Source organism: Alosa pseudoharengus, unplaced genomic scaffold (assembly GCF_046254945.1).
Source record: "Alosa pseudoharengus isolate Yale_2024_CS ecotype anadromous, Long Island Sound unplaced genomic scaffold, YU_APseudo_1.1 YU_APseudo_1.1_scf_5, whole genome shotgun sequence".
Lineage (NCBI taxonomy): Eukaryota > Metazoa > Chordata > Actinopteri > Clupeiformes > Clupeidae > Alosa > Alosa pseudoharengus.
Window position 1 is genome coordinate 18,988,721 of NW_027468837.1, and position 26,739 is coordinate 19,015,459.

The following is a 26,739-nucleotide window of genomic DNA, read 5'->3' on the forward strand; positions in this document are numbered from 1 at the left end:
AGTGACCATTTTGGCATCTCACTAGTTAACTAGTGGGGCTGCAATGGCCTTCACTAGTTAACTAGTGGGCATTTTGGGGCACACTAGTAAACTAGTGACACTTTTTGCACCTCACTAGTTAACTAGTTGAATGGAAATTGCCATCAGTAGTTCACTAGTAGGTGTTTTGGTGCACACTAGTAAACTAGTGACACTTTTTAGACCTCACTAGTTAACTAGTGGGCATTTGTGTCTTCACTAGTTAACTAGTGAGCAGTTCTGCCTTCACTAGTTTACATGTAAGTGTCACACTGAAGCCACTAGTTTACTAGTTAAAGTTCCTTTGGCCAGCATGTTAACTTGTGTGCCACATGCAAATGTTGTGGGTGGGATTTTGTGAAATTCTGCGCTGTGATTGGTTGTCATCTTCTATTTGGACATAGGGAGCCAATAGAAAGCCTCAATTTCCAGAGTTCTCCGCCTCCTAATTTTAATTCTGCGCCACTAGCTGACTAGTGTGAATTTAGGCTTCAACTAGTTTACTAGTATACATTTATGACCTCACTAGTTAACTAGTTTGGACAAAGGATGCATCAACTAGTTAACTAGTGAGCCTGCTGCCATCACATAGCTAGCTAGTAAGCCATTTATGGTTCACTAGTTAACTAGTGACATTGACCTACTAGTTAACTAGTGAGAAGTTTTGCCTTCACTAGTAAACATATGCACATTTTTGGCTGTCACTAGTTAACTAGTGAGACCCAAAAGCCTTCAACTAGCTGACTGGTATGCATTTTGGCCTTTACTAGTTAACTAGTGGACATTTCTGGCTCTCACTAGTTAACTAGTGAAGCTAATATGTGTTCACTAGTTAACTAGTGAACATTTATGCTGTCACTAGTTAACTAGTGTGCACAAACATGGCTCACTAGTTAACTAGTTGACAAAAATGGCTTGCATGTTGGCCTGATATCAAGATATCAGAATAAATGCCCAAGCGGCTGGCCAAATTACATAGAAGTTAACAAGTGGGAATTTGACATTCAGTAGTCAGCTAGTAAACATTTTTGTACCTTACTAGTTGACTAGTAAAATATAGAAGTCTTTAAACTAGTTAACTAGTGCACATTTCAGTGTCCACTAGTTAACTAGTGAACATGCTGAGCATTACTAGTTAACTAGTAAGATATGAAACATATGAACTAGTTAACTAGAGAGAATTTGGGCCTTACTAGTTAACTAGTGAGCATTTTGGCTATCACTAGTTAACTAGTTCACACAGAAATGGCTCACTAGTTAACTAGTGGACAGAAATGGCTTGCATGTACATGGCAATTATGCCTGATATCAAGATATCTTAATAATGCTCAATCGGCTTTCCATAAATGGCATTTTTCTCCTGCTAGTTCATTATGGACAGTGTTTTGTCCTCACTAGCTAACATGTAAGGCTCATAATGCCCTCTATTGTGAAAGGCATTAATAATGCAGATATGCTCACTAGTTAACTAGTGAGCATGTCCTGTTCCATTACTAGTAAACTAGTAAGGCCAAACATGTCAACTAGTTAACTAGTGAAGGCCAATGTGTCACTAGTTAACTAGTAAGAGTACCTTTTGCATTACTAGTGAACTAGATAGCTCCAAAAACAGCCACTAGTGTGTGTCTTGTGCGCACTAGTTAACTAGCGAGCTGCTTTACTGCCACACATGCAAACTAGTGAGACTTAAATTGTTCCACTAGTTAACTAGTGGACAAAAACGGTCAGCTTGTTTGTGTTTTTAAGTGTAACTAGTTAACTAGTGAACAAAATATGCATGCCACTAGTTAACTAGTTAGGCCCACAACACCCTCACTAGTAAACTAGTGGGCATTTTGGCCTTTACATGTTAACAAGTGAGCGTTTTGGCATCTCACTAGTTAACTAGTGGGTCTGCAATGGCCTTTACTAGTTAACTAGTGGGCATTTTGGGGCACACTAGTAAACTAGTGACACTTTTTGCACCTCACTAGTTAACTAGTCAAATGGAAATTGCCATGACTAGTTCACTAGTGGGTGTTTTGGTGCACACTAGTACTTTTTAGACCTCACTAGTTAACTAGTGGGCATTTGTGTCTTCACTAGTTAACTAGTGAGCAGTTCTGCCTTCACTAGTTTACATGTAAGTGTCACACTGAAGCCACTAGTTTACTAGCTAGAGTTCCTTTGGCCAGCATGTTAACTTGTGTGCCACATGCAAATGTTGTGGGTGGGATTTCGTGAAATTCTGCACTGTGATTGGTTGTCATGTTCTATTTGGACATAGGGAGCCAATAGAAAGCCTCAATTTCCAGAATTCTCCGCCTCCTAATTTGAATTATGCGTGACTAGTGTGAATTTTGTCTTGAACTAGTTTACTAGTATACATGTATGACCTCACTAGTTAACTAGTTTGGACAAATGATGCATCAACTAGTTAACTAGTGAGCCTGCTGCCATCACCTAGCTAGCTAGTAAGCCATTTATGGTTCACTAGTTAACTACAGACATTGACCTACTGCAACTAGTTAACTAGTGAGGTGTTTTGCCTTCACTAGTAAACATGTGCACATTTTTGGCTGTCACTAGTTAACTAGTGAGACCCAAAAGCCTTCAACTAGCTGACTGGTATGCATTTTGGCCTTTACTAGTTAACTAGTAGCCATTTTTGGCTCTCACTAGTTAACTAGTGAAGCTAAAATGTGTTCACTAGTTAACTAGTGAGCCTTTTGGCTCCCACTAGTTAACTAGTGTGCATATTTTGGCCCTCACTAGTTAACTAGTTCGCACAAACATGGCTCACTAGTTAACTAGTTGACAAAAATGGCTTACATGTACATGACAATTATGCATGATATCAAGATATCAGAATAAATGCTCAATCGGCTTGCCATAGACACATCAGTCAATGCAAGCAATCTACAGTATATTATTGTCTGTAACAGCGAAGCTACACCAGGAGCGTAACTGAAGGGTTCCGTTCGCGACGCGTAAAATCCATTTTAGAGGATTTGTCTATTTTTTTCCAGGGTAAGCGCCGCTATCACGTCTGGTGTAGCTACTTCCATTGATTATAGTGGAAGCTAATTGTTGCAGCAGACGCAACGCGAACGGAACGCTTCAGTTACGTGCCTGGTGTAGCTCAGCCCTAAGATCTGGACAAGACAAAAGCGTCTACCAAATATTATAAACATAAACAAACATAGACATAAACATAAACAAACATATACATAAACATAGGCATTAACATAAACAAGAGCTCTTGTTCAATGATAGAGCTGTGCATGCCAGTTTTTAAGACCTCTCTGAAGTGACCTTGTTTTGTTTATAGTACATTGTGATTTCTGGTGCTAAGTGCTAAAGTACACTGTCGAACAAGGGCTCGGCAAAGTGCATTGTCAGACAATCTGAAAATTTAACAATGGAACAATAGACATGTCGCCAGGCATTCAGTGCCATTATGATTATTTTACGGCCCAACTTTCATTGCTCTCTGGGATGCAGTGCGGTGCGACCTAACCACATTCCACCACTCTGCATAATGAGACTGAAAGCCTCTCCGCTGGCCACGGCCCTGTCCGGTCGGCAGACTGTCTTTCACTTTGAACCCGTCGCTTTGATATTTAAATCTTACAGTGTCCTAGCCAGAGGCAGAGCTAGCACATGCTAATGAGAATTATGACCGGTATGTGAAAAGGTGGAGGTGCTGTGTCTCACTTTACCATTACCGCAACTCTGCGGCCCCGGGAACATACCACCAGATATAAAAGCCTCCAAACACATGAGAACGATTCATCCATTTCCATATTGAGCCTGGGCGAGAAGAGGGAGGCCACGGTACCCTTTCAATCGTGTGTCCATCAGAGATGTACTTTGAAATCCTTAATTATGCTTCATTTTCAAATGTCATGTAGAGGGCACTGTGAAATTTGACAAAAAGTGTCTTGCACTTTTCAGGGGACTATAATGAATGGTGTCTATGGTCAGTATATGTGACCTAAGAAAGTACAAATTGTGCCTGTGTCCTCCAGGACAGAGAATCAAGCCTCACTTTTGACGTGTCATGGTATGCTGGTATTGGGTGTCTTGTGACATCTGCGCCTGACAAAGTATGCAATTATTGAAATATCTCATAGTTAAGGGAGACCATTGTCCTACTTCCATTCCACTTAACATTTTAAGTGCACTTCTTTCCGAGAGAATGGTTTTTGAATTTATCGAAAGGCTTACTCATATTGCTTCACTGGGCCAGGCAACTGAGTGGCAGCACTCATCCAGAATTCCTCCTGGTCTTAATGGGGCCACGGTGCATGCATTGAAGTCGTTTTTTGAGCCATACTGATGCATGACTTAATTCTAGTGAAATATGAAAACTGCCAAGCCATCATTCTCTGTTATCAGGGCACAGATTCAATTTCATTTGACTTCATGGTCTGCATTCATGAAAGACACCTACTGGTTGGAAATGACTTTCCTATAAGCTGTCACCTGTGAGTTCAACAGACGAGATGGTAGAAATGAAATCTTATGGCTGTCTTTGAATGCCTCTGTGGGGTTTGTTTTGTATACGCATTACAATACAACTCTGTGAGTGACCTGTGTGACATGGCGTTCTTGTAGACACAATATACTGGCAATTTCTTTTGCTCTTGCCTGGCGTCATGTTTTATTGATACTTATTCACCAACAATTCTTAATACACATCTCTCTTCACATTTGTATATTTCTCCTTATTTTCAATTCCAGACATATCAAGACTTTTTGCCAGTTTTGTGCTTCTCTCTTTGCTTTTCTCTCTTTCTCTTTCTCTATTTCATTCCTGTTGACAGACTGTGCTGCCTGTGCTGTGAAGAGTGATTGTGTACGTTGGTCTGCTTAGACTGCTGCTGTCCTGGCGTCTGTGGCCTTTGAGGCAGGCTCTATGGCCAGGCTCGTCAATCAGGCCTCGCAAATCTCTGACAAATAAAATGCCTGAGCTGATGTGATCCCCACCACACTCTACCCAGCCTCTCCACATGACAAGTGTTACTGTGCGCATCTCCCTGCTAAAACAGGCCTAGATAGCACAAGGTCTATATCGCCATCACTGTATTACACAGATATCTAAACCTACAGTGCACAACTTCATGTCACATAGTTCGGGAACACTTTACAGATCTGTAATAAGTTGATAGGTTCATGGTAATGAGTCATGGTTTCAGCACAACACAAAGGTAAAGCAAAAGAGAATGTCCCCACACAGGAATAGCTTAAACTCGAAATGTTGCCGTTTTTTAATTAAAGTTCAGGATTTACTCCGGTGTGCGGACATTTTCTTTTGCCTTACCTTTGTATACTTTGTCGTGCACCTGGCCTACCACTCTACCAAACTTCAGCACAAACAACTCATAACAACTAAGAATGAACTTTTTTTAAATAGTAAAGAGCTACAGTGATATTAAGTCTGAGACTGATGTAGCTATTACTGTAGATGTCCACAGATAAGTGCAATTTTCACTGTAGTTTCTTATTTATGTACTAATACTGATTCATTTTCTGTGCCCCGGTCAATGCCTTATTATATTGTTTTTCTTTCTCAGTCTGTTGCTTAAGTGGTCCTTCTCTGATGGAAAATATGGCCACAGCTATTAAGACCTTCCCTGCCAGACCACCCTTTGGGGTCGAAGGCTCTTGCTTGGGGTCTAACTGCAGTTTTGTGGGGCATTGAACGTTTATCCTGCCAGACGCAGGCTGTTTTTCCCCTGGTCTGAGGTAAAGTTGTGTTACATCTGCCAGAAATCTGACAGACATAGCAAGCCCTCAATTCTCATTTTGCAGTCACAAAGCAGTTTCTAAAAGCTTGCAACCTTTATTTAATATAGATTTCCTCCACATTCACATCTAAGTTTTCCTCTCTGGACCTTTGCAATAGTTATTCTCAGCACCAAATTAGCATTTTTGTTTTTGCTTAGAAACGAATAAACAATTAACATATTACATATACATATTGATACATGACTGAATTGAATACAGGAAGTAATTTACATGATCCAACATATACAGTAGCACCTCTTCATTATAACATATTCTGCTATTCTGACATTCTACATGTTCATATGAGTATGGCAGTGCCCTAGAATTGTGTTCATCACTGAAAAGGAGATATCAAAACACCACAATCTTGTGCTTGTGCATGTAAAATGTCATGACAAGATGATTGAGGTTTATGTTGTCTTTTAAAAACATCACTTTTTCATGTTTCCATCTGGTTGTCATGGTCGACAATGGATATTAAACACATTAATTATGCAGGATTTAGCTTCAATGGTAACTGTTTTCCTGTCTTCCCCTCACTTGAAACACTTTTAAAACATCTCTTTTACTTACAGGCTCGCTATGATTGCCTCCCGTCTGTTTATCCTCCGTGGCCACAAACTAATTTTCTTAATCGCTGATAGCATTGTGGGGCTTATTTTGTGGCATCCTCCCACTGGTATGTCCTTTCCAGGGAATTGCTAAGTAACTTCATCTGCCATCAGAGTATTAGATTGTAATTAAATATGAGCATGAGTGGAGTGGTAAGCACAGACCCACAACACACTCTTGGACCCTGTACGCACACACTCAGTAGGGCATTCACATCCAGGTCTAGATATCTCATTTCGCCATAATAACTTTATTGTGTGTGTGTGTGTGTGTGTGTGTGTGAGTGTGTGTGTGCACGCGGATGTGGTGGGGAGCAGCACAAGGTCCAAATGTGACTCATGCATTTTAAAGACTGCTTAGTAAGTAATAACCCCATCCATAACTCTCAGTGTGTACTGTAAGACCAAATGGTCAGCTAACATGCTATGGTGGTAGTGGTTTGGTTTCCTGGGTGAGAGGCCCTTTGTAAATCTGCTTTGAGTACTGATATGATATTTTTGGACCTTTCTGTATTAACTCCTAATGACCAGGCCAAGGACTCAGAGTCGGTGAACAAACTCCAAACAGCATGTCACAACGATAACCATCACATCTTTTTGCATTTTAACAAACAGAACATAGCTGGAGCCTCCGGCATGAAGGGCATATTTCACAGATTCAGACTTCTCGAGAAGAATAATCACATTGCAGCTAAAAGCAGTAAATCTATTTTAAACTGTTATCCCTCCTGAAACAACGTCTCCTTTTCTTGTGTTTTTTTTGTTATGTCAAATAAAACATGCAATGCATATTTGCTCAGGTAAATCACTTCTGACTTATGCAGATTGCTGTGATAAATGGAACATTAATTCTGTCTACCAAAAAATTCTGAAGGAGAATGTCCGGCCATCTGTTCATGACCTCAAACTGAAGCGAACTTGGGTTCTGCAGCAGGACAATGATCCAAAACACACCAGCAAGTCTACCTCTGAATGGCTGAAGAAAAACAAAATGAAGACTTTGGAGTGACCTAGTCAAAGTCCTGACTTGAATCCTATTGAGATGCTGTGGCATGACCTTAAAAACGCAGTTCATGCTCGAAAACCCTCCAATGTGGTTGAATTACAACAATTCTGCAAAGATGAGTGGGTCAAAATACAGTGCTGTAAAAAAAAAAATGTCAAGTTAGTTACAAATACTTGATTGCAGTTGTTGTTGCTAAGGTGGCCTAACCAGTTATTAGGTTTAGGGGGCAATCATTTTTTCACACAGGGCCATGTAGGTTTGGATTTTGTTTTTCCTTAATAATAACCACTGCATTTTGTGTTTACTTGTGTTATCTTTGACTAATATTTAAATTTGTTTGATAATCTGAAACATTTAAGTGTGACAAACATGGAAAAAAATAAGAAATCAGGAAGGGGGCAAACACTTTTTCACACCACTGTATATATTCTGACAAAACCAGTCCGATAAACCCATGTAAGACCACAGTTATTTCTCCCCTCTGAGCAGCAGGGAGAGTGGACAGTAAGCTTCTGAACCACTAGAAGCAGGTGAGGATGGCTATAGTGGCTGGGATTGAATTCAGACTGTCTTCCCACATCGGGGACCTCCTGCAAGATCCAGCAGTTTGTTAAACCTCTGCAGCACGAGATGAGCAATAAATTGCTTCCGTGTTCCAGAGAAAATACACATAATGCAATACTGCGCTAACATTATGTGACTAAAGGAACCCTCTTTTCCAATAACTGAATTGCACCCCCCCATAACGGGCCTCACTGGGAGTAAAGAAAGATTAATGTGGTAAATAAGCCGGCCTATTTTTAGAGTCTGAGACTGTTAGAAAATGACTCATTGCTTTTCTTGGGTGCAATTCACAGTAATATTAAGAATGAAGGCAAAAAAGCCCATCTGGTTTCTTTACCTTGCCTACATTTTGCTGCACAGTTTAAGTAAATTATTGCTCAGAGGGCAGTGTGGCCCTAGACCATCTTCAGATCCAAGCTATAGCTCTGAGGGACCTTTGAAAGAATCACGGCTCCACAAAAAACTGATAAAATCGAATCAGAGGAGATTATCACTTCCTTGGTCTCTGAAACAGCCCTATCTGTAGCTAGTCCCAGTAGCTGTGGGGAAATCTCTGCGATAGAGGGGTATCTAATGTTCTCTGTGCACGCAAAGACGATCTGAGTAAAGATAGGACTGATACTTCAAATGCCCGCGTCTGTCAACGTGCAGATAACTCCGCTTGGCCCTAGTGCCCCACTGACATGGCAGTTCTTTGAAATGATTCAACATTGACGTGTTATAAATTATGTAGTGTTTGAGTGTATCCATTTCTTGCACTTTGTTTTTCCTCATTTCGTTTGGAATGAAAATTCTAAAGATTTCTTCTTTTTTTCTGCCAGAATTTCAAGATATTACACTCTCTTTGATTTATACTTGGTCTCAAGCAACAAACAGCTTTACTCTGTTTTCATGGTGGTTAGAGGTCTCTCGTGGCATGGAAGTCTGTTAGAAGCAACCCCAGGCAGAAAGGATTTTGGTATAAAGGACTCAGTGTGTGGTTTTTATTCTGATCTGCATTTTTGGCTTACTTCGGATGCTGCCAGCCACTTTACAGTCAGGCAGATGGCCATGGCACACTGTCTCTGGTCTTCAAATAAAAAAGGTCAACTGAGGTCGAATGGCTTAGAAAATATCTGTGAAAAAATCATTCAAATTGACGGACATATAATAGTCAATTCGATTTTCACCAACTTCAGGCATTTGAAAAGGTACAACTTTATTTGAAACGTTTATACCGGCTTTATGAGGGTGACGGTAATCAGTGAAGAGTATGAGATAAACTGTCACATGGTACACTTTTTTAAGAAAAACTGACTGACTTGTCTGACTTTTTTAAAGAAGGTGTTTTTTTAAAGGAAGTAAAGCACATATGATTAAATCCCCTTTTGCAAAATAATGTTCCTTTCAAGAGCACAGAAAGTTCCTAATACACTTGACTGATTTTACAATTGATTTAGTGACATTATAGCTGACATGAGCATATTCTGAGTACTTCTGATTCACCTGAAGAGATGTTGCCTTAAGAAGACTGAAGCATAAAGCACAGCTCACAGCTCACAGGGTGACTTGCAAGGACAACTGCTTTCATCAGGAATCTCTTTCTGACTCTGTTGGGGCACTGAAATACTGTATTCATTTTCAAACCAATACCTCTCCTTTGATAAGGTAAAGATTCTTTCTCTGCACTATTGTGAGGAGAAAAGGACTGTGCAGAATCATTTTAATCTTCAAACACCATTAGCAATTTGACAACGGTTACACAATCGTAGTTAACCCCCCCCCCCCCGAAAATTTGCTTGTATTCTTAGTATGATGGTCATGTTAGAACTGCTTTTCCTCTTTGGCCTTATTTATGAAGTATTATAGGTGACTGTGTTTCACACTGATCTCATGATATTTATGTTGCCTGTCTGTGTTTTCCATCACCGCGGCTTTGAGATATTACCCACACCTCTGTTTCAGCACCTTTCCTACAAAAAAATGCAATGTTCAATAGACATTTTCACAGTCAGCAATTCTTATGAAAAGATATTTAAAATGCTGGCTACAGTGAAAGAGATGGATCTAACATGTGTCTGGTAGTCAGTGGATGATTTATGAACTGGCGCAATGATCTAGTGCATGTTTGTTTTATTTTACTATATTAAATCATTTGTGACATAGCAGAAATGTATGGCAGAATCAATACAGATTATGAATACCAATGTAGGGGGCCGTGGTTTCTAAGGACATGATAGTGGGGGGAATTTTTAATTGCATCCTTCATGTCAACTGTCCCCTGCTCAGTTTGTCCACTACAGTATATTATGATAACAGGCTCACTGGGCATCAAAGAAAGGACCAGTCTAGCTCAGCAATGAGAGAAGCAATCTCGTAACCAGAGTGAAATGTCTGATGCCTGGTGTGATGTTTGGATCTGAAGTTTTGAAAGCATTTCACCTTTATGCTTCAACCTGCCTGTGTGATCTCACCTCTGGGTGAAATATTGATCCAGGTCCATTCAGTGAGGTACTTAACCTGGGATGACCACAGTAAATAAGAGGCAGAAAGCCTACCCACTTCCCACGTTTTCTCTCCGGGGACCTAGGCTATGACAAAAAGAATGCAACAGCTGAATTAAAATAGCAAGATACATGCAAATTTGCATGTAAATTCACATTTTACCACTTGTGCCTCACATTCAAGGGCCGCATTGTCTTTCACTCAGGGACTTCGGAAATTAATAGCTATCGAGGAAGTTTAATAGCGAACACGTCATATTTCTACGACTACAAATGCATATTGGGTACTTCCTCCTCATTCCTGTACACTGCTGTCCTCGTCTGTCCGACAAAGCAGTTCTCCCCATCACCACAAGGGGCTAAGCATGCAGCGCGTAGCCGGGCACAGTCTCTCAAAAAAGGAAACTCCGGCACTTGGGTGTCAGCAGAGGGTAGATAGAGTCTATTCGCCGCTGCAGTTCAACTCATAGAGGAACCTACCGAATTTGGAGAAGCACGTCCAGCTGGAAGGATCACAGTCCCACCAATTAATAAATTCTGGCGGCTACCCCCGCACCAGAGAGGTAAGAACTCTGTTTGCCTGTTGTTCACAGCAAGACACGGCTTCAAGTATTTCTTTTTGACTTTTGGCTTTAAAGAAATTGTAGTGCACTTGTGGGGACTAAGTGAAAGATAAACGGTTTCTTATATCCATATCGTGCCAAATTGAGTTTTATTATGCGCGATGTATGTGCTTGCTATGTATAATTTGAGTAACGTTGCATCATATTTTAATTAAGACGCATTTGTAACTTGTTGCCGAGCATAATTTCACACTCTAATCATCTTAGATTTAGCAACTCTTACAATGGCAGCGTAATATCTTAGATTCCATCTGTGTCATTACATTATTGAGATGAGTTGTGCGTTACAAGGGGCTAGTTGTACTTTTTATCTAACGGATGAACGTTACAGAGCATGCATTTCAAGGAATTAACTCCTCAGAGAGAAAATTATGCTCATCGTGAAATTTAGGAATAAGTAGGATACAGTCTGTAATATAGGCAAGGATTCATCACCATAATGACTACGCATGGCCAGAAACAGTCAGATTTCTGGCAGGCTCTGCAAATATTAACTCTTTTTGGTTTCACTGAATATTGTCAGCGGTGATGTTGGGGAATGCGATATGAGTTTGGCAACTGGAATGTTAGGAATCGGAACTTGGCTGGCGACAGACCGTAAATCACGCAGCGCACTATCCCATTGCCTTGCCAAACATCAACTGCAATTATTCTTATCATTAGGCTACGACAGTAATTTGCCCGAGCTGTACTAATGGCCACTGTGAGTTCAATATAACAGTTTACTGGGGACAGTTGATAGACTTTTACTTTGTTCAGTCAAACAAGCATTCTTTAATAAAATAGCAAAGACTCCACACAGCCATTTGTTGCGCAATTCCATTATCTGACCACATCTCTGTATATTCCGATACTAGCTGCCTGACAATATGATATTTAGACAAACTAACGTGTTCGAATATGAGAATGATTTGTGTGCTATGATGCCTAGTCTGTCCAACACCTTGTGGGTCTGGAATTTCTTAATGTCTTGGTTGTTGTGACATTTCACTATATTATATTTGCATACTATTGATTTCCCCATTAATTCAGTTATTTTTGTAGTCAGAAGGGTTATAACGCATACAGCCCTTTATCTATGGTACTGGTAAAATCTATTGTAAAATATATGATGAAACAGTGTGTTCGGCGTACAGTGTTTTACAGTAAAGGGAACGGTCTCATTGAGTAAGATATTGTCATTGCTTCACTCGGGTGCCTTATCATTTCACATTCCTTTAATTTTAACGGTCATCTCTCTCATGGCCGTCTGAAGGTTTGGCTGTAACACGCTGGCTGACTCTGGCTGTATAAGGGTGATTGGCCATGAGGACTTTGCATCCTGATGTCTGTACGAGATCATTTAAAACCTGAGATGTGTTTATGAATCATGTAGATTCTCTCAGGGTTTGCAATGCAGTGTGTGCTTCTGTGTGTTTTGCGTACTTCTTTCTCTCTTTCTCTCTCTCCCTCTCACTGTGTGTGTGTGTGTGTGTGTGTGTGAAAATGTTTTTGTCACTCTTGACTGTAGGGCTATATTCTCACATTAGGGATTACTACACTGTGCCCTTGGTCTAGGTCAGAGGTGTCCCAGTGCAATTCCACAGGGTCTCAGTGTCTGCTTGTTCTCACAGTAGACCATTACCCAGTGCTTTATTGGCCTTTGGAAACCCACGGAAAGGGCCTCTCACCCAATCAATGCCTTAGATTATCCAATTAAAGACAGATGCTCAGCTTGTGGCAGACAGCACTGCAAGTCCTAGATCCCAGGATTAGACAACTCTAATGCAAATCCTGTTGCAGAGATAGAGATTTAGAGGCATGTTATGCACTCATATTTGATGGGGATTGCTAATGAAAAGGACAATAGTTGCTTATTTACATACTGTTGATACATGCTGCCCTATTTTTGTCCTCATATGTTTCCTCATATGTGGTGGTGGCTGTGATAGACCTTCCATTGTTGTCATTGAGATATACAGTATTGAGTTCATATGCAATGCACCATACATCCTCATGGGTGGGCATTTTCTGTCAATATAAATAGTAGATGGTTTCAAGATGCTTTAACTGAACAACACAATGCATTATATGTATGTTTCTATGATTTATAAACTTTGGTTGGATGCGTGGAGTTGCACAGCAGTCTCAAAATTGGCATAATTATTTTCAGAAATGCTAAGCCTCTAATGAAATAGTTGTGATGAAGCAGTGCACCATGGATGGCATTGATTACCATTTACTGTCTAAGGGGTAAACCTTTGCCAGGAGGGGAGAGGGGCATGGGGGGTGGGGGGGTGAACTGATGGATTTTGCCATGGGCGCAGTAAAGATGACAGATACGGGTTACAAATGAGGGAGGTTTTATGGCTCCTGGAAAGAAGTCTATTAGGCTGTTTAATTGATCTGGGCCTGTGGTTAAGTTCACCCCCACCCCCAGTGCCATAGCCTGGCATCTGCTGCAAGACCCTCCGGTGTGTGGACCTTTACTTCAATTATCCACAGTGTTGCAATCACACATCAGTTTCATCCAGTGTCTTCTGCCGGCCTCGGAAAGCCTTTCTTTCTGCTTTCTGTGAGAATTCATTCATTCAAGTGGCGATGAGATTTTTCCCCTCCAGTTTCTATTTTTCCACAACTTTGTTCGGCATGGTTTAATGTCACAATTCATTTCACCAGAAAGTGCAGGGTGTGTGTGGTGTGACCAGGAAACTGATTTTATTTTTCCGATTTTTCCCGATTTTTACCCTGTTTTACATCTCCATCTTACATTGCCTCACTAAATATTCACTGCACTCCTGCAATAGGCACACATAGCCTTCCCAGAAAATTAAAAAGGAATAAATCTCTGTCAGAATGCACTCTTCCCGCTTCCTCCAGTCTATTGATTGCTATATTAGACTGAGGATTGTGGGGAGTTAGTTAGTAAGCGTGGAGAGAGTGGTGAGCAGGTCTGTCATTATTCCCCTGTTATTCTCCTGTTGTATCTGTCATTGTTCTCCCTGCTATAGTTGAAATGAGTCTGGATTTAATAACAGGATGGCATGATTTCCTCCCCCTTTGCTCAGTAGCCAGCAATTCACACAGCAAGGGGCCACGGATTGACGATGCTGTCCCTGTGTGGTTGATGTCATTATCATTGACCAGCAAAGCATGGAGAAATCTGTGAGCATGGAGAGATTGTTTTTAGGAATTGTTGAGCTGTATGGTCAAGATGCACAATGCTTTTTTTCCGACTTTCTGTACCATATGGTAGCTATCTCTAACGTTTTAAGCTCTGTATGCCTTTCCTCACATGTGTATGTTCAAAGGCAAATTAATTAATGAATCATTACATCATACATACATCAAAAGAAACTGGGATAAAGCCTAAGAGCCACACAGCAAGATCAACAGCAAGATTTAAACAAGGTAGCTTTCATGTGTGTATCCCATATTGTACTGCAGTGGTGTGTGTATGTACTGCAGTAAAGGCATACTGAGACACTCTCTTATGACCCTTAATGATTTTCTTCAAAGATGTTTGTATTACATTTTTTGGATAAGGTATAAGAAAGATATGTGACCCAGGTACCCAAACAATGTTTGACGTTTTGGTGTCAACACACAAAAAAGTGTTATAATTGTAATTACTGTAGGTATATTTTTATTCCAGTAATTTACTGGAAATGGACGTCTCATATTGGTTGATGCAGGGTCCATGCAAGGAAAAAAAAGCATACCTCTTATGGTGCACTCTACAGATGGACAGTGTCGAACACAGGACAACCAATACATTACATTTCAGCGCTATTTATTGATACTGGCACCAGGAATGAAGATGTGCTTGACATAGCGGAAACTTTAAGACTGTTGCCAAATGAAACATCACTGTCTTTTTTTCCTTTGGACATTTTTTAAAGTTGTATTGATTGAATTGTATTGTTATGGTTAGAATTGGTTTCTAATTCAATTTAGTGTCATTACCCAAAACCACAACCGAATCCAAGGACACAATTATTGAATTTTCCCTCTTCAAGAACTTTGAAGGATTAAACTGTAAGACCATACTGTACCTCATGTTTTTTTTTTATGATGCCCAAATGTTCTCAACACTGTTGATTTATTTTTGTTGTAACTGATGATGTCATTAAGTGAAGTGAATTACCAGATATATTTATGACTGTTTTGTTTGAAATAAGCATTTTTCTCAAAGAGGCCTTACATAAGCTCTTCTGTTGACAAATCAGGCTGGTTGCTTTCTGACTTTGAGTCTGGTTAATTTAAAACAGGTGGCAGAATCAACTGACTGACCGCTTACAGAAGTTTATACAATAGTAATGAAGTAGTAATTTTGAAAATAGCTTTCAGATTTTGTAACCAGTGCACTTTCACATTCAGTTGAAAATATTAGTTATTTGAAGATGCTGTAAAAGTTAGTTTTTGGAATATATACGGGATATCGTCTTTCTGGTCAGACATGTAATCACAAATGGTATAAGGCTGTGAAATATGCAAAGCCTCTGAGATTCCAAAGGATCCTTTAGTCTGTAGCTTAGTGTCATCTATTTTATATATGCCCATAAATGTACCACAGTCTGGTGGTGCATATAGCATCTTACACCACCTTTGAGCTATACTGCTTTAGGTAACTATCTTGGCTGGATGGGAAGCGGGAAAGAAAATGTATAAAGAAAATTATTGAATAGTTAATTGCTAGTGATTCTGTAGCACAGACAAGTGCATTTCTGTATTATTTTTGCCATTATGCACTGGCAAAGTTAGTCATTAAATGCTTTTTGTAATTACCTCCCTCTGCACATTTAGTGCCTTAGTATAATAATGTGTTTTCCAATGGCAGCCACCAAGTAGAGTGTTACCATGGCAATGTATCTTTGGATTTTGATGCTGGCATTTGCTATTGAGCTGCTGACTGGAGATACACTTTTCCCTTCCTTTACTGTCTCCCAGTGTAACTGATAAAATCTGTGTTCTTTCGAAAGACGGGAGATGCAAGTTGCCATGGTGCCTTGTGTGTGAACATCATATGTCGTTCAGACGTCCACGTCAAAATTTGCTCTGCAAAAAGGACGCTGTGTGTGATTTGGTAAAATTACCTATGACCTTACATGGCTGCCTGTAACAGCCTCACATCTCTGCCCATTTCACAGCTGGGTTCGTAAAAGCCGGAATGCCGGACCTACCAGCATCACCCACTCTCTTTTACAACAGGGTTTTTTTTTTACAGCCCCATTCTAAGTTTGAAAGTTTGAATAGTGTTGAATAATGCATAGCAGCCGAATCAAGGTGGTCATGCAGTGGCTTGAGACCTGGGGATTTAGCTCAAACGGATGGAGAGAGTAAAGGAGGCTGTGGTAGACAAACAGGACCAGCTCACCAGTGCACCAGGCTCCCCCGTCCAAGGCTGGTTGCAGGTATTAGAGAGGAGTTTGGCCTGTCTTGGGGGAGACTTTATGACCAAAGCCCCTCAGGCAGCCCCTGGCTGGCCCTGCCACAGTCCGATACAGTTGACTGGCTGTCATTCAACTGACCTCATGGTCAGGTAGAGAGTTCAGCCATCAAATATCCACTCACTTCTCAATTTTTTAGCCAGTCTGTCTATGTGTATATATATATATATATGTGTTTGTGTGTGTGTGTGTGTGTGTGTGTGTGTATGTGTGTGTTTGTTTGTTCAGACTGCCTGCAGTATCCTAGAAAGAGAGTTGTAATCTCAAATAATTTACCAGCCGATTGAATTATTGCACACTATTCACCTCAGTCCACAGGGAGAGCGGGAGGATATTAGAGTGGTGATTCATTTTTGGGTTGCCACTGCTGCCACAGTGCTGTTGAGTGGTGTTCAGTATTTCAGTCCCTGGAGGACGTTCCTTTATTTCGCATGTGCTGTTCCACTGGACACTCTGCTGTTGATCCCTGGCATCCCGTAGTTTTTTTTTTTATCATCACGACATCTGTCCCCTCACCCCCATTTATTGGTCTGCTACATTGGAATGGGCTTCGGCTCTTCTCTCTGCCCCCCCCCCCCCCCACAATCACCCAGACATGGGCAGAAAAACACCCCTATTCATTTATCTGTCAAACGCGCTTGGCGGCTAGAACACTGTCGTCAGATTCACGAGGGTGGCTTTTTAGTGCGTTGTGTCTGCCGGTGTTGGCTTTGATGGCGTGACATTTGGAGAGTCGCGGGTCGCCAGTCCACTTCAGGACAACATGTCCTCTCCCCGCTTCAAACAAGAGCAACCTTTTCCCTCCCTAGGTTCACCTAATGGGGAATCATGGAGAGCTTTGTCAAGCACTGCATAGTGCTGGCCATTCAGTGTGTGCGCCTGAGCCATTTCCAGATATGCATCATTTAAAGTAGTTTCTACAAATTGTGCTTGGTGAGACCTATTCGACTCACACACTTATCCTTGCATACCCTACTTTACTATGGCAATGATTCATAGAATTTCAAATAAGCCCAAATCACCCAAATCTTCTATTGTCCTTAAAAGCTGTAGCTGATATGGTCTCCCAACAAGAAACATTTTCAACCCCCCACCCCCACCCCCCAAACAAGACAAAAAAAAAACACTTGACAGGGGCTGTGTAGAGGAGAGGAGAGTCCTGCTGGTTTGGATGCATTTTTCCAGCTTGCCGCAGGCTCCAGCTCCAGCTCACTCTCTTTACCTGGGCGGAGCGGGAGCGTGAGCGTGAGCGGGGAGGCTGCGTGAGCGAGCGAGGCCTCTGCGTGGGACCGAGCCAGTGAGTGGAGCCTGCCGCGCACTAACAAGAGCCGCTGAGTGCCTGGAGAGCGGGAGGTGCGAGAGAGGAGAGTGAGGCAGAAATTCCGGATTCTCCGGATTGGCCGTTTTTTTCGGCGACGGAGGCGCGGGCTGAAAGCACAGCCGCCAAAGCAGCGAGCCTTTGGAAGCATAGATGTCTGTCATGTTGTTCTTAGGAGGTTCCTACCTGAGCTTTGGCTGCTGTTTCTCTGTGATGGGCACTGCTGCAGACCTTGAGAAGATGAAGACAGGCCCTCGAGGCGACTCTGGCAGACTGTGTGTGTGCACCAGCGCTAGCGGGTGTGTGTTCTCTTCTCTTCTGTCCTTTTGTTTAGAGTGTACCTGCAGTTGTAGACTCATTCTGATTCACTGATTGTATATTAACCATTTAGATAGACAGATAGATAGATAGATAGATAGATAGATAGATACTTTATTGATCCCCAAGGGGAAATTTAAGTAAGTATGTGTACTGTGTGCTGGTATTGAAGCCTGTGGGTTTCTCCGTTTAGGATCATGTATATATGTGGGTGGACAAGCATGTCTGATACTGTAGGGCTTTAAATAATTCATTGAAAATGTTCACCTCTTACATTCATTGATTCATGTTGTAACACTTTTCACCTCAGATGTAGGTCATCATTATGTGTTGCATGTGTGTGTCTCTCTCTGTGTGTGTGTGTGTGTGTGTGTGTGTGTGTGAGAGAGAGAGAGAGAGAGAGAGAGAGAGAGAGAGAGAGAGAGAGAGGCAGAGAGTGTATATGACACAGTACATGCTCCTGGATGTAAATAAGTTATGATATGACAGTGGCACATCTGTTTTTAATGGTGCACAGCTGCATGGATTTAATCTGAGTCCACGGTGGGATTTGTCCTGATGATACATATCTTTGTGAGATTAAGCCCGTGGTGCCATGCCGTGACAAGTTGCCGTGGCTTGGCTTCCCCCCCTTTGTTTCCACCGCATAATGGGCTTTGTAAGTTAATACCCACGAGACACAACAATTCTCCTGAGCCACGGATTGTGAAATTGTCCCAGTTCGGAGAGCTTTCGCCTGATTGGAATAGGGAAAAAGGTGGATTTTCAGCTGGGAATGACTCTAATCTCCGTGGCCTCCTCTCTCTCCTCTCTCTTCCTCTTTTCTTCTTGGGCTCTTTCCTCGACTCGACTCAGAAATCGCATTCTTCTCCCTCTAGAAAGCCTTTTGTGTGTGGAGACCGCTGTCCCTGTGCCAGCACTGAGCGAAGGATTGTTACGAATAGGAGACGGCCCAAAGCACGAGTCAGGCCTCACCTAAATTATTCAGCTGGTGTACAGAGCAGAGGGTCTCTGACACCGTTCCTCTTCAATCATAAATCCAGTTATTTATTCATGTTTTCAAATATGTTTACTCTTGCTCTTCATGTTAATGTATGAAATAAGAAAGAAATGTGAGATATCCCCATTTGGAAGAGGTTTACTGATTTGTACATTTTGTGAAGTTGCTTATTAACTTCTAAACATGCTTATGGGTAGGTTATATATTCAGCAGTTAAACAAGCAGTAATGGTTCTGTTCAAAGCAATGTGTAGGAAAGTAGGTTTATGGGATAAAAAGGCACACAGAACATGAAAGCAAGGTACATGAATCTAACATCTATGGAGTTTGTTTAGGCCCTCTAGCAATTCGATGCAATTAGCCCCAAGAGAACATCGTTCAGAAGAAACATAAACATACCAAGTGAATGTTTGAAATGAGTTCACTATTTGGGGAAATGTACTCAGCCATAGGCAGCATATTTCCCCTTTCTTAATCGTCTCTTGAAAGGATTCATGATGAGGTGTTCTCTAATTATCCAATAAGGCCAGGAAGACATGTCTTACCATGATTCTTCGGATGAGAAGTACCACCACCCTAGATGGGTTCCTTGATTAATTCTGACCTTTGTAATAGCAGTCAACACAACTTGAACCCGAAATGAAAATGACATTTGAGAGAGGTATATATGGTCTTTCCCATAATTGGTTTGGGGAGGCTATTTTACAAGGTCCTGAAGTAAATGACATAATTCCACTTGTGAAGATAAGAGTTGGCCCCGTTTAATTACAGCCCTATCGGGCAAGGTGCAGTGTAATACCATTGCCCAGGCCTGTTTACTGTTGTATGATTTATGTTCACAGGCCGTCTGTAATAAGCTGATAAACAGCTCATTATAGACAAGCACCCAACAGCCCCCATTGATAACCGCACGTGGCAGTAAAAACCTCAACTGTCCGACCGTACTGTAGTACGACTCCCATCCCTCCCAGCCTCTCCAAATGTCACACTCATGAGGCAGTTTGTTTATATCTTATTATACGTTTATTTATCCTGAAGGGGAGGGAACTCAGGTAGAAATGGAACGTACCGTCTGTGTGTGAGAGACAGGGATGGAGGGATAGAGAGGGAGGGATGGAGGGATAGAGGGAGGGAAAGAGGGGTTGATGAGAAAGTGAGATGTAAATAGTCATTTTTGTCTCGCATTCAGAGAGTGACAGACGGAACCCTTCCGGTCCAGTGTCTCAGACAGCCATTGTATTAGACAGGCCGGCAATCGTGTGGTTTTGAGATGGGAAATTTGAGATGGAAGCTTGTTGATTAGTGTTCTGCGTTTGATTTACGTTAAAGCAAGTCTGTCAGCATGTACATTGAGCTGATGTATATTTGCAGAGCAGAATGTCAACCTTTTTTTTGACACTATTTTCGGCAAACCCATCATGCAGAGGATAGGGGAAGGGATTGAATGATGGTCACCAATCTTGACTAAGTCAAAGTCTGGAGCCCTCCAAGCCATGTCTCATCACTCTCTCCTCTCACTATATTTTAAACAGTGAGCCCAGCCCACACACACTCCCTTTCCTCACCCCCTGCCTCTCCCTCAGTACCAGTAACTTATCTCTTTATCTCTCTCTCTTTTACTCTCCACCCTCCCCACTCTCTCCCACTTTCTCTCCCTCTTCATCTTCTCTCTTGCTCTCTCACTCTCACTCTCTCTCCACTCCCCCTCTCTCCACCACCCCCCCCCTCTCTCTCTCTCCATCTCTCTTTCTCTCTCTCTGAGGCATGAGGCTGTATGTGTTTGGCTGTGCCGAGTGCACACAGTGCGAGGAGCTCCATCTGGAGCAGTTCTGTTCTGTGCCGGGCGGGCGGGCGGGCGGGCGGGCGGGCGGTCGGTCGATCCCACGGCCCCAGCCCGTTTCCTGGGTGCACTGATGCCTCCGCCTGCCCCTCGCTGTGCCGCGCTCCCGCTCCTCCTGTCTCCGGCTTGCCGCTCGCTGCTCAGCACAGTTTGGGCTTTGTGGGGAGTCCAATCTTTTAATTGTTTTTCTGCCAACTTCACAGAAAGGGGGTCTCCGTTTCACAGATGTTTAATGTATCTCCAATCGTTTTTCACACCAGGGGAGTCTTTTAATGTATGGTTAACCTTAGAGGACTGTATATTTAGCAAGCGTTAGATAGAAGTTGTCTCCTAAATTACTGAATGGGTTCAGTGTCATATTGGAAACGAATATGCAATCCAAGGTAATGGTATCTACTGAAGTGTCCATTCAGAGCTGTGCTTTGAGTAGAGGCAGAATAAAACTAATGACTTTCCCATGGCTAACAGTCCCAGAGCTAATAGTATTCAATCTGAATGTCTACCTTCAGTGATCAAGAGCGCGGTTAACATACAAGAGGCTGATTTTTCAATAAGATGTGCCCACCTGGGCTGATTGCTGCACTCCCTCACTGTCCCTCAAATTAAATATTGTGTCAGCAACAAGATTGATCCTTTGAGAATTAGGCCTGGGTGAACTACCAACAAGATAAGTTCAATCACACAGAAACATGACTTGTCTTTTCCCTCGAAGGTTGTAATTGCATTGAATTCATATTTGTGTAGTTACTGTTGGAGAAGAAAGATATCACAGTATATGGGGTGAAATGAAGGAGCTAGGTCTAGTAGTTGCTCTTGTGGTTCACTGACAGGAATTTCTCTCTGTGGCTATACAAGCTAATGCATTCTTTCTTTCTTTCTTTCTTTCTTTCTTTCTTTCTTTCTTTCTTTCTTCTCTCTTGTTTTGGCTCTTGCTCCCACAATCACAACTTGTGTTTTCTAAACACAACCTGGATGCACAGGGTGTTCCATCTTAGTATGTAATTTCTGCCCAGTTAGCTAATAGCATTTCCTGTTGAGTCTGCCTCCTTCATGAATCACTGGCTGTTAATGGTGCATCGGTAATTCTGGTCACACACAGGCAGGCAGGTCCCAGTGGGGCGCTGCCCTGTGGCAGATCCATTATTCATGCCACCACCTGGGCTTGTAGCGAACAGTGACACCCGATCCTCTGAAAAATCAAGTAGGGTCACAATCTGACACCCTTTTAGAACTTGGTTGAATCAACGAGGTTGATTTTGGGTGGTCAATCCCTTTTTGAACTAAGCCATTCCCCTCCCAACCACACACACACACACAGACACACACACACACACACCAACCTCACTCATGCGCAGCACGCGCACACACACGCGCACGCACACACACACACACACACACACACACACACACACACACACACACACACACACACACACATGCAAATACACACACACACACACACTCTCACACACACCAACCTCACTCATGTGCAGTACGCACACACATGTGTGCGCGCACACATACACACACACACTACACAAACATGCTTCTATATACTTTTCTACCCTTCCATCATAGGGCACTTAAAAAGTAGGAAAATCTAGGGCAGTCTTTTGCTTTCCTTCCTGAAAAAGATTCACTAACAGCTGTAGTGTACAAAAGGAGAGTAAGGGAGCGAAGGAAAAGGGCCAGTGTTCTTGTGTGTCAGAGGAGTTGCGTAACTCTGTTGTATGTTTGTGGTAATGGGCGGATTTTCACAATGCTCTGGGTCCGTTCACTAGTTTACCTAGTTGCACGTCTCCTCTCTGTCTAGTTATGCAGTAAACTTTCCCATCACAGCAGAGGCTTAAACTCAGATGTTATTTTCAGACTACTCTGGAAAATGACATGTAAGGAAGGTAAGTGACTGTGATGTTTACCAGTCTGCTCCCTACCTCTACATTTAGAGTCATTTGCTTATGCTGCCGGCCAGTTATTTGTTAGTTCTTGCTTTGCCCCCTCCTCCATTAAAGGAGAAAAACACCTCAGGTCTTATTTGGAACCATGTCAACCCAATTGGCCCTGGGTACTCCCCCTAATATTGCTCAGAGAAGCATTACAGCTTTCCCCATCCATCACAAGGTGTATTTGGAATATGAACCAAATCTAATTTCTGTTAAGAGCAACATTTACATAAAATGGCTGAGATAGTCAAACAATAGATGGATGTTGCTTTCAGGAGTGTTGTGCAATTACTTTGCCAAGCAAGTGTGTCTTAATAGACTGGCAAGGGGTTTGCAATGCAGAAGATTAAGATAAGTAAGATAAGTGAAGGTTTGACTTGATTTAAAATGAACATCATAAGGGGGCTGGTTGCTTTGCTTTCACACCTCTGTCCTCTTCACCCCAAACCAGCTTGATGAGGTTTGGGTCAGGAGACTGTGCTGGCCTTTTTATGATTTGAAGTCTCATTTCTAGTCATTGACATATTCTGGAGGTATGTTTTGGGCCATTATCTTGCTTGGAGGATCAACCGCTGACCAATTTGGCTTTGACTAGAAGATAAAATGCAAAATGCTGTGCTTGCCCTTTTAGTTCAGGGTGCCAGTCACTTTATGCAAATTGATGCTGACTCTGGATCGAGCAGAAGCGCCTGAGACCACACTTCCTACTCCATACTCGACAGTTGGTGTCCCACACTGAGCAACCATCATTTTACCTACCTGACAGTGTACAAAACCCCTGTGTAATGAACAGAAGATTTCATGAAGATTTTGATTCATCGCTCTAAATGTTCAGCCCTTATAAGGCCTGATTATTGTCTTCTGTAGTCCACCTATAGTACCTCATGTCCTAGACAAGCCTTTTTTTTCATGTTTCCATTTTAGCAATGGCTTTCTTACTGCCAGTCGACTTGTCAAATCTGCAGCTCAAAGTCTTCTCTTTGGAAACTAATATTGACTTACTTCGACCACTGTTAAGCTGTGCTTGAAGCTGTTGTCCTGCAAGCCACCCGTCACTTACAGTGTTGACTCTGGCAGACTTCTCGTCTGATTCGGTTGTGGCTTAGGGTCTGCTCCCCCCTCCTGAGTTTCCTCTCCTTCATAAGAGCTTTTAAATGATGGAGGAACCTTTGACTTTGGCATTTCTCTAATGGAGAGACAGGCCCCTTTTAAGGTACCAGCAGTCACTGTCGCTAACATAGTTCTAATACAGATAGAGGATTTATAGGTAGAAGTTGGCAAAACCCGGGACACCTGTAGGAATTGTTTGCATCAACTTTCAAGACTTAATTTACTTTAATTACTGTAGAAAAGCTGTCACCCAAACACTTGTTATTTTTTATCCTTTAACAAGGGAATATCACATTGAGATAGAGCCATTTTAAAGCTCTGAAATTACTTTAGTCTAAATGCTTTTCTACCTCTGGTAGTGTACTGTACAGCTTTTACTGGACTTGAACTGTTTCAATTACAATAACAATAAAACAATGGGGCTCTAAAACATTTGACTGGTAGTGTACATTGAATTTCTTATTTCAAATTAAATGCTCAATGCACAAGCAATTTAAATTGAGCCTTATAACAGCCTTTCTTAACCCCATGCCTTATAATATGCCCAGGCTTTCAGTGTCCATGGCAATGGCAAAGTTTTCGGTGGCATTAGGCTATTTTTTGGGTTAATACATAAAAATAGTAGGCCATGCTCCATGTTTACTGGCCTTAGATTATTAATGCATCCCACAAAGGATATAGCAACAAACGATAAATCACTCCCGAGGGCCATCACCTTTTACATTAATTTCATGTTCTGTGTCGATGGGTCGGAAAACCTCTACATATCCTTGAGATAAATCTTCCGAGTGACTTTCCTCTGGCCTGTGTCATTATCTTGTTTATTCGAGTAATGGCCTCTGCAATGACTGTGATTATTTGTACCTAATGAAAGACCTAGCCTCCCAATATCCCGCTGCAGCCATAAAGCACGTGCTGGTCAGTCTATGCAATGAGCTCTTGAAATGATTGTGCAACGAGACGAGAGATGAAATGGCACCCATATGAATCTCCTTATCTCTTTGCCTCTTTAAGGAGATTGTCTGTCGGGTGTGCCTGTGTGTGTGTGTGTGTGTATGTGCGGGTGTGTGTGTGTGTGTGTGTGTGTGTGAGTGTGTGTTTGTGTGTGTGTGTGTTTGTGTGTGTGTGTGTGTGTGTGTGTGTGTGTGTGTGTGTGTGTGTGTGTGTGTGTATGCATGCATGCAGTAATACCCATGATGTTCTTGCTTGACATAGTTGGCTCCCTGCCTCCGATGCTTTCAGGCTTACTAACTACAGGCTAACTGTACCCATATGAATATGCGTCTCCAAGTAGGCAATTCTTTATGAAATGCTTTTTTGTTGTGGCATCAGTAACAGTTTAATGTGGGATTATCAAAACGGGTCAGACTAGGGGAATAATGCAATCATTAAATACAGGAAAACGTGATGTTATATGGTCATGTTCCAACATCAGGGGTACAGGCAGGGATGGATTACTGCACGGGCCTACCGGGCCCAAGCCCAGGGGCCCATGGGGTCAGGGGGCCCTGAAGCCCAAGCTTTTGCATGGAATCATTGCCTCAATATCAACAAATCAGGATGTAGGCTATGAATCTGATTGAATGTAGTATTGGCCATCCCCAAAATGCACCAGAATACAGGAAATCACATCAAACAAATTTTAAAAATTCTGGGGGAGGACCCCCAAACCCCCCCTCCCACATATGTGACAATTAGTGGGGGGCCCTTAATACATCTGGGCCCAGGGGCCCGAAAGTTCATAATCCGCCCATGGGTACAGGGTCTTAGCGTCTTAGCGACAAGCAACTTAGATGTAGCATAGGTGAGGCCATGGGAACAACAAGGCAAGGGAATGCTGATGTTGATCATGCTATAAGCCTTTATAGTGAAGTTTAGCCAGTATGCTGTATAGCCCTGTGTTCAGTCTGTAAAAACTTGATAAGCTACAGCTCTGCTGCCTTCTCTAAATCTGAACCTTGAAATAGCATGCTAACCTAACTCAGATACCCAGCTCCTGCAATCCACCCTCTTTGACTAAAATAGCCTACAACATAAATCAGAATAGATGATGCAAGGGGCTATTAAAATCCCTTTTGTCTGAGCAAAGGATGAACCTGCCTTTTACCTCCAGTTCAAAGCCCAGAACTTCCAGTATGCCTATGCCACAGCTAAACGTCTCCTAAAATATTGAGACAATTCATCTTTTATTCCTGATTAAGTGTGTGCATTCAGTTTGTATTACGTGTGTGTGTGTGTGTGTGTGTGTGTGTGTGTGTGTGTGTGTGTGTGTGTGTGTGTGTGTGTGTGTGTTTGTGAAGTGTGTTAAGTGTATGTTTCTTGCTGTCCCAGATAATCTGGCCAAGATTTGCCACATTTTCTTAATATGCTCAGATGGTCACTCAAAATGGTCACAGATGGTGAAATAGACATTTTGTTATTTTTCCTGGGTTTGATCACTTTGTTGTTATTTTCGCACAATCTGAGGACAAAGAATTTTGTTCTATCTCACAAGGATCAAGGTCAAGGCTCCGGCCTTACTTTTATCTGTTGAGTCGACCCAGTCTGCACCTGTGAGGCTTAGACTTGAGTTACTGGCCATTGCTTTTCTCTATTGATCAGAGAGGGTGGACCAACGTGGGTTTCACAATAGCGTTCATTTATGGGAGCCATAATGGAATGGAGAAGTTTGACTGGGGATTATTTTTTTTATTATTAACTTGGTT

The 26,739-nt window shown here is 42.0% G+C and overlaps 1 protein-coding gene across 1 annotated transcript in view; it reads left to right on the forward strand.

Annotated features, from left to right (window-relative positions):
• Positions 1 to 10,937: 10,937 nt before the first annotated feature.
• Positions 10,938 to 26,739, forward strand: part of cdh22 (cadherin 22) — a 125,767-nt gene continuing 109,965 nt past the window's right edge. Inside the window, exon 1 of the mRNA XM_076267344.1 lies at positions 10,938 to 11,017. The gene's annotated coding sequence lies outside the window, so the exon portion shown is untranslated. The remainder of the gene's footprint in view (positions 11,018 to 26,739) is intronic.